We start from the raw sequence: 10,828 nt of genomic DNA, 5'->3' as shown, positions 1-10,828 counted from the left end.
TTCAGCAGATTCCTAGAATACAAGTTGATATTATGCTGTGCATAGGAATCCATTTCAGGTGAGAGGCTTATTGGTCCAGGACAAGATTGTTAGAAAAGACACACAAAGGAGAGAAATACTGAATAAAATCCGTGAAGGTCACCAGTGAAATGCCTCTGTTAGCCCTTATGTTGGGGCGGTGTCTGGATGTGAGCAGCATTTAGGAAAAATAACCACATCTTCAGTACTGGTATGTTTGTGGTTTTCTGCATCTATAGAAACTCTGCCTCTTGATCCTGCCAGCAGCCATGTCAGCCTCAAGGAGCAACTCTAAGTTATGCAGGCTGGTAATGATTCTGAAAGGTCAATTATAGTAGCCACAGATCAGCCTGATGTGACCTCAAACTGATTACACCCCTTTTTTCCGCTAGCCACATCTTCTACAGTGTAGCATAGGGGCCAGGATAGAGGTATAACTGGAGTCCCTATGCTACACTGACCTTTCATTACTCTGTGCCAAAGGAATCCTCAGATAGCCAGTTAAGCTGGCTTTATAGAAGCTTTTTTTCTGGCGTACTGGTACAAAGCAGCTTCATCTGATGGCAGGAATTGGCACTAAGTGCCTACATGCAAGGTTTATCAAGTTCACATATTGGCTCAGAGAAAAGGGCCATTGAAATTAATCCATGGCCACAGGACTTGTGGCAAAGAGTGGTTGCCAACCTAAGTGAACCCCAGGGCAGAAATACTTGGCAGCTGGCACCATTGTTCCTGGGCTACTTTTATCATTTACATTCCTGAAATAACCCAGATTACTGACAACTTCAATAGCCAAATTTCAAGATTTCAGAACAAAAATATTAATTCCAGTGTGCTGCCACAACTCCTTATTACTCTCAGGACAGTGGGGCTGCGGAAAGGACAGTATAACCTGCGAAAGTAGTACTCAAGCAGAAAATTTTCTATATAGATGTACAGAGCTACTTTGATGAAGCATTCGTTTCTGTGGGAAGTCGTACTGACATCAGTTTGATAGGATATCAAATTAGGATCACCGTTCTATGCTGGAGGAAAATCTTCAGCCTGAATGGGTAAAATACCAATTGGTTAAGACAGCTGATGAGAAGGAAAAAGAATCATGCCAATATTTTTTATAACAGCGGGGATATGCCACTTGAGAACTCCTTGAACTGGGACCGGGTGACAAGACTCAAATGTGAGATTGAGAAATGGTGCACTGTCATGCGACAATGATAAAGGATCAAAGAAAGCCTCTTCCTACTACACTGAAAAAGGAACGTTATTAGAACGAGGAAAACAGAATTGTCCCTAAGCTACTCTCTCTCTCTCTCACTCTCTCTCTCACGCTCTCTCTTGCTCTCTCCTTCATGGAAAAGCTTCAGCTTAGAATGTTCCACTTGCCTGGCTTCCTTCTATTTGAAGGGCTGCTCCTCCCCCTGACCCTGCACACACACACACACAGGGTAAAACCATCATTGTAATCATTGGGGCTGGCATTTTAGGACTCTAGATACAAACGATTTTAGTGGCATAATCCATAGAAAAGGAAGCGAGTTACTGTGTATTTCTGCATAAAAGGAGAACAGTCCACACAAAGCGAGACAAGGTGGTGCTGTCCTGTTCACATCTGAGGTCTTTTTATCACCTGTCTGATGTGCTAGACCAGGACTTCAGAACTTCCAGTGTAAGACTTGTAGGAAACTCTGTACTACAGGGGAAATAGGGTGTTAACCCTTTAAAACAAGAACATTTTTTTCTCATGCCACATGGTTATTCAGGGCTTTCTGACTTATTTGCAATGGCTGTGCCACTCTTAAGATAGCTGACAGCTGGTTTCCTGTGCGGTTTCAGAGTTCTCTACCTCTCACAAAGCTTGTGTCTGCATGGAAAAAATTGCCTCTGCCTCAAATGGTGTCTGATATATTGTAATTTTTCCTCTTGAGGCCCAGGGTGTTGTCTCTACAGATGTGCATTTTTTGTGGTTAGGATTTTCTGATTAGTTTTCTTTTCCTTTTCCAGCAGTTTTGGATAGAGCTGATGCTGTTTTTCTAGGCTGCTTGCTGTCCTCTCTTCATGTCCTTGTCCCCAGTGTAGCAGCCCTCATAGTAGTGAAGGGAAAGGACATGACTTCACTAAATATAAAGAGGATTCTTTATAGAGGCTATTGGTCATAGACAGCTCTTGGTAGTTTTCTCTGGCTCCCTAGCTCCTAGGCTAGCTAGACACAGTCTGTGCCACCTGCTGTCAACACACTGGGTCTCCCTAAGTCCTTGACTAGACAAAATAGTTATGGAATTTATTATGAATGTGCTACATTACAAGGGGAAGATTATGTCTTCTGCCAGGCAGAGATGCACTTGGGAGTGGGAGGACATAAACCACGCAAATAGTGGTGCCTGGGGGCATTTCGCTTTTGTAAGGCATAACTTCCATAGTGCTGGAGGGGAGAGCATACTTCTCTGAATTGGCTCTAGTACTGTACACCTTTGAAAATGTATAGCCAGCACTCTCCCTGCACAGCCCTACAATGGGTGAGGAGATAGCCCTGGCCCATTAAGAAATACTCCTCTCTGAGTCTGGCAGGATTGACAGTTCTGAGAGGGCCCCTTCTCTCTCCCCAGCTTCCTCTAACCAAATTATGGCTCCCCTCTGTGAAGTGGGGTGAGTGTGAAAATCAACCCTCCCTCTTCTTTAGCACAAGCAGAGGGCCGGACTATAAAAGATTTCAGTGTTCAGATTGTGTCTGTTGTGGGTTTAATTTTAATTTTTCTTTCATTTTTCTGGCTCCTATAAAGCTTGTGCCTAGTGTGATCTGCAAAATGGATGTTTGAATTTTTATTTTTACCGTTAACTGTTGCTTAGGAAAGTGAAGTCTGTTGCTGTTCATACTGGCTGCTTTAGTCATTCCCTGCTTGATAACTGTTCTTAGAATGAGGCTGTGGAAATGAGGTGTCCTGTAAGATAGATGATCTCCTTTTCTTGCTTACACTAGCAGCTGTTGCTTTGTAAGCTGGCTCCCCTTTGTGTCTCCCTGGGATGCATTGTCAACCCTGCTACAGGGCATGGTGTAGCACAGATTCTCAATGTTCGCCGTAGAGTTTGCTCACTCTTTGATAAACAAGAATATAAATGTAACTAACATTCAGTGACTAACACAATAAATAGCGGATAAAAAATAATACAAAAAAATCCAGTAGAGAATACAACAAATACACTGTTATACACTTTGGATACATATGAAAATGTCAAAAATATAAATATAGAAATAAAATCATGTTCAATAACAAAGATTATTTTGCAGGATTTTTTCTTTTTTAAACAAAAATAGTCATGAATAAGCTGGCAACCACAACAGCTGAGACACTGGAAAGAAATAACCTGGTTTATGGGAAGAAGACATTTCTAGATAATATGGCACTTCACAACATGAACTCAAACATGTGTAGCTGTTTTTATTAGAATCTGCATCTCTGTGATTAAAGATGGTTTGCTTCAAAAGCTGATTCTAAAATCCCAGTGAAGAAGTTAATCCATTTTATATCCAGCTTATATTACAAATGTAGAATTGTTGTTGTTTGTTGTATATCAGGCATATCTAATACCCAGCAAGCAACAGAAACTTATATATTTCCTATTTATTGTGGACTACAGAGCTTCACATGGTTCAGACAAGTTCAGACTTATTACTTTCCTCTTTTGTAACCCCTGCCACACCTTCCCACATGTGTGTTCCTCTGACCTCATTAAAAGCAAAATACACTTGAGGAGACAACAACCACTTCCAGACAGAACTCTGCTATCCTCCATCTTTTATACCATCTTCAAATGATGGCCCAATCCCTCAGGTTCTATGAAGGAGAAATACCTACTGAAATCTGTGGGAGTTATTCCTATGCAAAAACTACAGGATCTCTCCTGTTTGCTTGAAATATCTATAAGGATTATTTTTAACCTTTGATAAAGCAACCGACAGTAAATATAGTAACCTTTATAGCCTGATCCAAACCCTATTAAAGTCAGTGGGAGTTTTGCATTGAAGTCAATAAGCTTTGGGTCAAGCATTTAGTAAAAGAATATTTTTCAACAAGAGGAAAGGGCTTGTATCAGTGCCTGTTTTTTTATGTGTGCATATAAGCGTTTATCTAACTTAAGAGTTTTTATTGCTGTCCATCACTGTAATATATGACCATCTTCCACATAAAAATTGATGGCAATGGTGAACTTCCTAGTGGACCTTTCAGAGTCTCTGACTTTTTTTCTCCCTTATTAGAGTAAAAGTTCTGCTCAGAGTAAACTTTGTGGGGTTTTTTTTGGTTTGTTTTCTTAATTTAATTTTTTGTTTGTATGTTTTAGGTTTATTTGTTTCAGATTTCGCTCTTTTGTTCCATAGCAATTCATTTTAAAAATCAAGTAAACCTAAAATCTGAATTATTTTTATAAGATTTAAAAAATAAAACCTTCTGAATGATTATGTTTTTTGTCATAAGCAGATTTCCAATCATGTTTTGCAATTTATCACCTTGTGCTTTGGAAAGGGCCTATGAAATACAGAAAGAAGGGGAAATAAAAAAAAAAGTACGTACTTTGACATAAATCTCTGTTTCTTATCCAGGTGAAATTATTCAGATTTTATATCATCAGTATTTCCAGATACTTTTAAAATATAGACACAGTAGCCCAAACCAGAACAAAATTAGTTGCAATAATTTTTACAGTCAATGCAAATGTGGCTTTGATGGTTGATGTAGTTTTAAAATTCCAGCATTGAACTGATGATAATGGCCGCAGCTTGATAGAGCCAGAATACTTTAAATTACATCTTTTTAAGCATATTCAGGTCACAGCTGCTTCAAAAGTAGTTGTGAAATAATGAAGCTTGTAGAAGAATGTTGTGGTGTTCATTTGTTTAGCCTTATAGTGCTACATTAGAATGAAACGCATGCAAATTAAATGGAATAAAAATACAAAGGTTAAGACAGAAGTTATGGCTAGCACGCATCTATTTTAAGACACATATATGTAGAGAATTAAATAACAAACTATTTTATTTCAGAGTTAATCTCTACTCCCATTACAATCTGTATCACAAAATGAATTAATTTTGTACAATTTTCATTTCTCATTCAATCCTTGATGTGAATATAGTTGTCAGCTGTCCTTTTCCAAATGAGACAAACATATTCAGCTCTCTGTGAATCAGTTTTCCTTTGATGCATACACACAGCAACTCCCAACAAGTGTAATCTGAGTTACTCATGTTAATTGAGGAAGATATAGACCCTTTTTACATAGACCCTCTTACATTGTAAGAGTCGGTGAAATGACTAAAAAGCACTGTGCAGTTAGCCCAAGTGTGGTCACTCTAGGAAATCTAGCATTAGTTTATAGCAAAGATTGTCACAAACAGAAAGTGGAACAAATGAAACGCATTACCCACTGTGGCTCTCAGGGTTAGGGTTGCCAACTTTCTACTCACACAAAACCAAATACCCTTACCCTATCTCTCCTGCTCTGAGGCCCCGCCCCTGCTCCACCCCTTCTCCAAGGCTCTGCCCCCGCTCACTCCATCCCCCCTCCCTCCGTCACTCACTCTCCCCACCCTCACTCACTCGCTCATTTTCACTGGGTTGGCTCAGGGGGTTGAGATGTGGGAGGGGTTGAGGGCTCTGGCTGGGGGTGCAGGCTCTGGGGTGGGGCCAGGGATGAGGAGTTTGGGGTGCAGTAAGGGGCTCTGGGCTGGAGGGTGGAGCCGGGAGGTTCGGAGTATGGAAGGGAGCTCTGGGCTGAGGCAGGGGGTTGGGATATGGGAGGGGCTTCAGGCTCTGGGCTGGGGGTTCTGGGGTGGGGCATGAAATGAGGGGTTTGGAGAGTGGGAGGTAACTCTGGGCTGGGGCAGAGGGTTGGGGTGCAGGGGTTGTGATGGCTCTGGCTGGGAGTGTGGGCTCTGGAGTGGGGTTGGGAATGATGGGTTTGGGGTGTACAAGCGTGCTCCAGGCTGGGATGGAGGGGTTTGGAGTGCGGGAGGGAGCTCCGGGCTGGGGCAGGGAACTAGGGTGCTTCCAGGATCCGCACAGAGCCACGGCAGGCATGGAAACTGCATTAGTCCTGCTGCGCCACCAACCGGACTTTTAACGGCCTGGCCAGAGCCACCAGGGTCCCTTTTTGACTGGACGTTCCAGTCAAAAACCGGACACCTGGCAACCCTATTCAGGATGTAGCTTTGAATGGGCCAGGCAGTGATGCAGACATCCTAGTGCACGCACATTCCTAGGTGTGCTGAGAGAGGCCCCTGGCCCCAGGCCAGACTGGCTGAGTCACAGAGTGAAAAGCAACCTGACTGCATCTCCTTGTCCTGCCGAGGTGTATTTAGAGTGCCTTTCCTGATATGCCTCCCCACCTCAGTCCCCTACTGGGGTCTGGAAGGAACTTCCCCACAAGATAGAACTGTTTGTTGTTGTTGTTGTTCAGTTGTTTTTTATTTATTTATTTTTATGTTTGGGGGTGGGTGGGTTTATTTATGGAGATCCCATCGTTTACCTTTCACAACTTTGGCCTGTTTCCAGTGTGGATTAGTATGAGTTACTCTGATGCCCTAAACTCTGGTAATGAGGGTTGCTTTGGTCCTTGTAGGATAGAGGTGGTGGAATCCTCAAAGTCTTGCACAGCTTGAAGCATCCCTCACCTGATTTCCCTGAGTCCACCTGAACTAAGGATGGTGTGGGAATCTGCCTGCTGAAGTCATGTCCTCTTAACCGATGGCTGGGGGCCAGTTTAGAATCTGCAGTGAAACAATTCTATCAGGCAGTTGTTCTTGTATGGTTTAACCTCATTTCAGTTTGTTGACTATTATATAAAGATGTGGCCCCTGTGATAACCAAATTATTTCATTTATGTCTCATTCTGCTTCGGAGTATTGGTCAGTGCATACTTCTGTAATTAGATCAATACCCAAGGATCATCATAATCTCATAAAACAGACAATCTAAAGGAAGTGGCATAGGTATATATATACATTTTCATTCTTGCAACAAAAAATGTAATCATATCTTAGATTTTTTTACATTTTCATGGTGCCCATCACCTAGGTAATGCTAACATTGAAATCTCAAAGCTGTGATATCATTCATTAAATGCACTCCACTGATGTCTCCTAGAATTTGTGGTGATTCATTAATTAGTTAACTAATTTATTATGCATTGTGTTATAATATCAACAAAAGGAGAAACAACAGAAGATTTGTATGAGTTGGATCAAAATACCCAGCAGTATCAAATAATATAGACCAGCTGAAAAGACTGTATAAACCAAAACAATGGATTACAATGGTATAAATTACGGATTTCACTTCAGTATTAAAGAAATCAAAATATGACAAATATTTTGAATTTAAGTTAGAGTCCACCAGGGAAGCCAGAGAGCTTCTAAATCCTCCTTTGAAAGCTCCAGAGTGTCACTGCCAGGCAGCCCCTGCTGCTGATGCAAGAGTACCCACACACCTTTTGTACTGACAATGAAAACTCCAGACAAGGGACTAGACTCTAAAGCAAGAAGGAAGAGTCCTTATTGGGATAGAAGCATTGCCAATCTCCTAAAAAAGACATAGTTCCATGTCCCAGCCCGCGGGTAAGGAAAGTGAGTTACCTGGTTCACTTCTGATAATAGTTGTTGGAATTCCACAGCTTCATCTGGGTATGCAGACTAAGGCCTGGTCTACACTACGAGTTTAGGTCGACTTTAGCCGCGTTAAATCGAATTAAGCCTGGACACGTTCACACAACGAAGCCCTTTCTTTCGACTTAAAGGGCCCTTTAAACCGGTTTCTTTACTCCACCTCCGACGAGGGGATTAGCGATAAAATCGGCCTTAGGGGGTCGGAATTGGGGTAGTGTGGACGGAATTCAACGTTATTGGCCTCCGGGAGCTATCCCACAGTGCTTCATTGTGACCGCTCTGGACAGCACTCTCAACTCAGATGCACTGGCCAGGTAGACAGGAAAAGCCCCGCGAACGTTTGAATTTCATTTCCTGTTTGCTCAGCGTGGAGAGCACAGGTGACCATGCAGAGCTCATCAGCACAGGTAACCATGATGGAGTCCCAGGATCGCAAAAGAGCTCCAGCATGGACAGAACGGGAGGTACAGGATCTGCTCGCCATATGGGGAGACGAATCACTGCTGGCTGAACTCCGAAGCAGTAAACGAAATGGCAAAATATTAGAAAAGGTCTCCAAGGCCATGAAGGACAGAGTCCATAACAGGGACGCACAGCAGTGCCGCGTGAAAATTAAGGAGCTAAGGCAAGCCTACCACAAAGCCAGAGAAGCAAACGGAAGGTCCGGGGCAGAGCCGCAAACATGCCGCTTCTACGCGGAGCTGCATGCCATTCTAGGGGGTGCAGCCACCACTACCCCAACCGTGTGCTATGACTCCCTCACTGGAGAAACACACAGGGAAGCGGGTTCGGGGTACGAGGAAGATGAGGATGGAGAAAATGTAGATAGCTCACAGCCGCAAGGAAGTGGAGAAACCGGTTTCCCCAACAGCCAGGATATGTTTATCACCCTGGACCTGGAACCAGTAACCCCCGAACTCACCCCAGGCGTGCTCCCAGACCCTGAGGGCACGCAGGGGACCTCTGGTGAGTGTACCTTTGTAAATATTACACATGGTTTAAAAGCAAGCGTGTTTAATGATTAATGATTAATTTGCCCTGGCAATCGCGGCCAGTACAGCTACTGGAAAAGTCTGTTAATGTGTATGGGGATGGAGCGGAAATCCTCCAGGGACATCTCCAGAAAACTCTCCTGGATGTTCTCCCAAAGCCTTTGCAAAAGGTTTCTGGGGAGGGCTGCCTTATCCCGTCCGCCATGGTAGGACACTTTACCACGCCAGGCCAGTAGCACGTAGTCTGGAATCATTGCATAACAAAGCACGGCAGCGTATGGTCCCGGTGTTTGCTGGCATGCAGACAACATCCATTCCTTATCGCTCTTTGTTATCCTCAGGAGAGTGATATCATTCACGGTCACCTGGTTGAAATGGGGCAATTTTATTAAGGGGACATTCAGAGGTGCCCGTTCCTGCTCTGCTGAACAGAAATATTCCCCGCTGTTAGCCACGCGGTGGGGGGGAGGGGTGAAGTGATCATCCCAGATAATTGGGTGTGTGGGGGAGGGGAGTTAGTTGGGTTTGTGCTGCATGTTAACCCTGAAACCGCAGCCCCTCCTTTTACATTGCAAACCCATTTTAAATGGCCAACCCAACGGGTGCTTGGTATGGGCAATGAGAGCACTACTGTTTGAAACCATTCCCACATGTTAAGAAGATTAAAAAAGCCAAAAGACTGTGTCTTACCATGGCTGCCTGCAAGCTGAAATCTGTGGCCTGGCACTGCGTGAGTGATCTCTCACACCAAACCGGCAGGCCCTCAATATAAGAGGAAAAATGCGACCTTGTAACGAAAGCACATGTGCTGTGTAATGTGAACAGCAAAATTTAACGTGAAAGAGTGTACCCATTGTTCTCTAAAATGTGTCTTTTTTAACCACCTCTCCCTTCTCCTCCACCAGCTGCAAATGTTTCTCCTTCACAGAGGCTAGTGAAGATTAGAAAGAGAAAACGTAGGACGCGTGATGACATGTTCACAGAGCTACAGATGTCCTCCCACGCTGACAGAGCACAGCAGAATGCATGGAGGCAGTCAATGACTGATTACAGAAAAGCACAATATGAACGAGAGGAGAGGTGGCGTGCTGAATCGCGGGATGAACAGAGCAAGTTGCGGGCTGAAGATGATAGGTGGCGTCAGCTTGCAGACAGAAGGCAAGAGTCGATGCTCTGGCTGCTGGAGCATCAAACTGATATGCTCCAGCGTATGGTTGAGCTGCAGGAAAGGCAGCAGGAGCAGAGACCGCCGCTACAGCCCCTGTGTAACCAACAGCCCTCCTCCCCAAGTTCCATAGCCTCCTCACCCAGACACCCAAGAACACGGTGGGGGGGCCTCCGGCCACCCAGTCACTCCACCCTGTATCCTTTTCCTTCCCTCCTCCCCCACCCATCCCGGGCTACCTTTGCAATTATCCCCCTAGTTGTGTGATGAATTAATAAAGAATGCACGAATGTGAAGTAACAATGACTTTATTGCCTCTGCAAGCGGTGCTCGAAGGGGGAAGGGGAGGGTGGGGTGGTTGGCTTACAGGGAAGTAGAGTGAACCGGGTGTGGGGGGGGGAGGGGCGGAGGGTTCATCAAGGAGAAACAAACAGAAGTTTCACACCGTAGCCTGGCCAGTCACAAAACTCGTTTTCAAAGCTTCTCTGATGCGCACCGTGCCATGCTGTGCTCCTCTAACCGCCCTGGTGTCTGGCTGCGCGTAATCAGCGGCCAGGCGATTTGCCTCAACCTCCCACCCCGCCATAAATATCTCCCCCTTACTCTCACAGATATTGTGGAGTGCACAGCAAGCAGCAATAACAATGGGGATATTCTTTTCCCTAAGGTCTGAGCGAGTCAGTAAGCTGCGCCAGCGCGCTTTTAAACATCCAAATGCACATTCCACCACCATTCGGCACTTGCTCAGCCTGTAGTTGAACAGGTCCTGACTCCTGTCCAGGCTGCCTGTGTACGGCTTCATGAGCCATGGCATTAAGGGGTAGGCTGGGTCCCCAAGGATCACGATAGGCATTTCAACATCCCCAACGGTTATTTTCTGGTCCGGGAAGAAAGTCCCTTCCTCCAGCTTTCGAAACAGAGCAGAGTGCCTGAAGACGCGAGCATCATGTACCTTTCCCGGCCATCCCACGTTGATGTTGGTGAAACGTCCCTTGTGAT

This window comes from Emys orbicularis, chromosome 1 (assembly GCF_028017835.1).
Source record: "Emys orbicularis isolate rEmyOrb1 chromosome 1, rEmyOrb1.hap1, whole genome shotgun sequence".
In the NCBI taxonomy this organism is placed as follows: Eukaryota; Metazoa; Chordata; order Testudines; family Emydidae; genus Emys; species Emys orbicularis.
Note: the sequence above shows the minus strand (reverse complement) of the source record.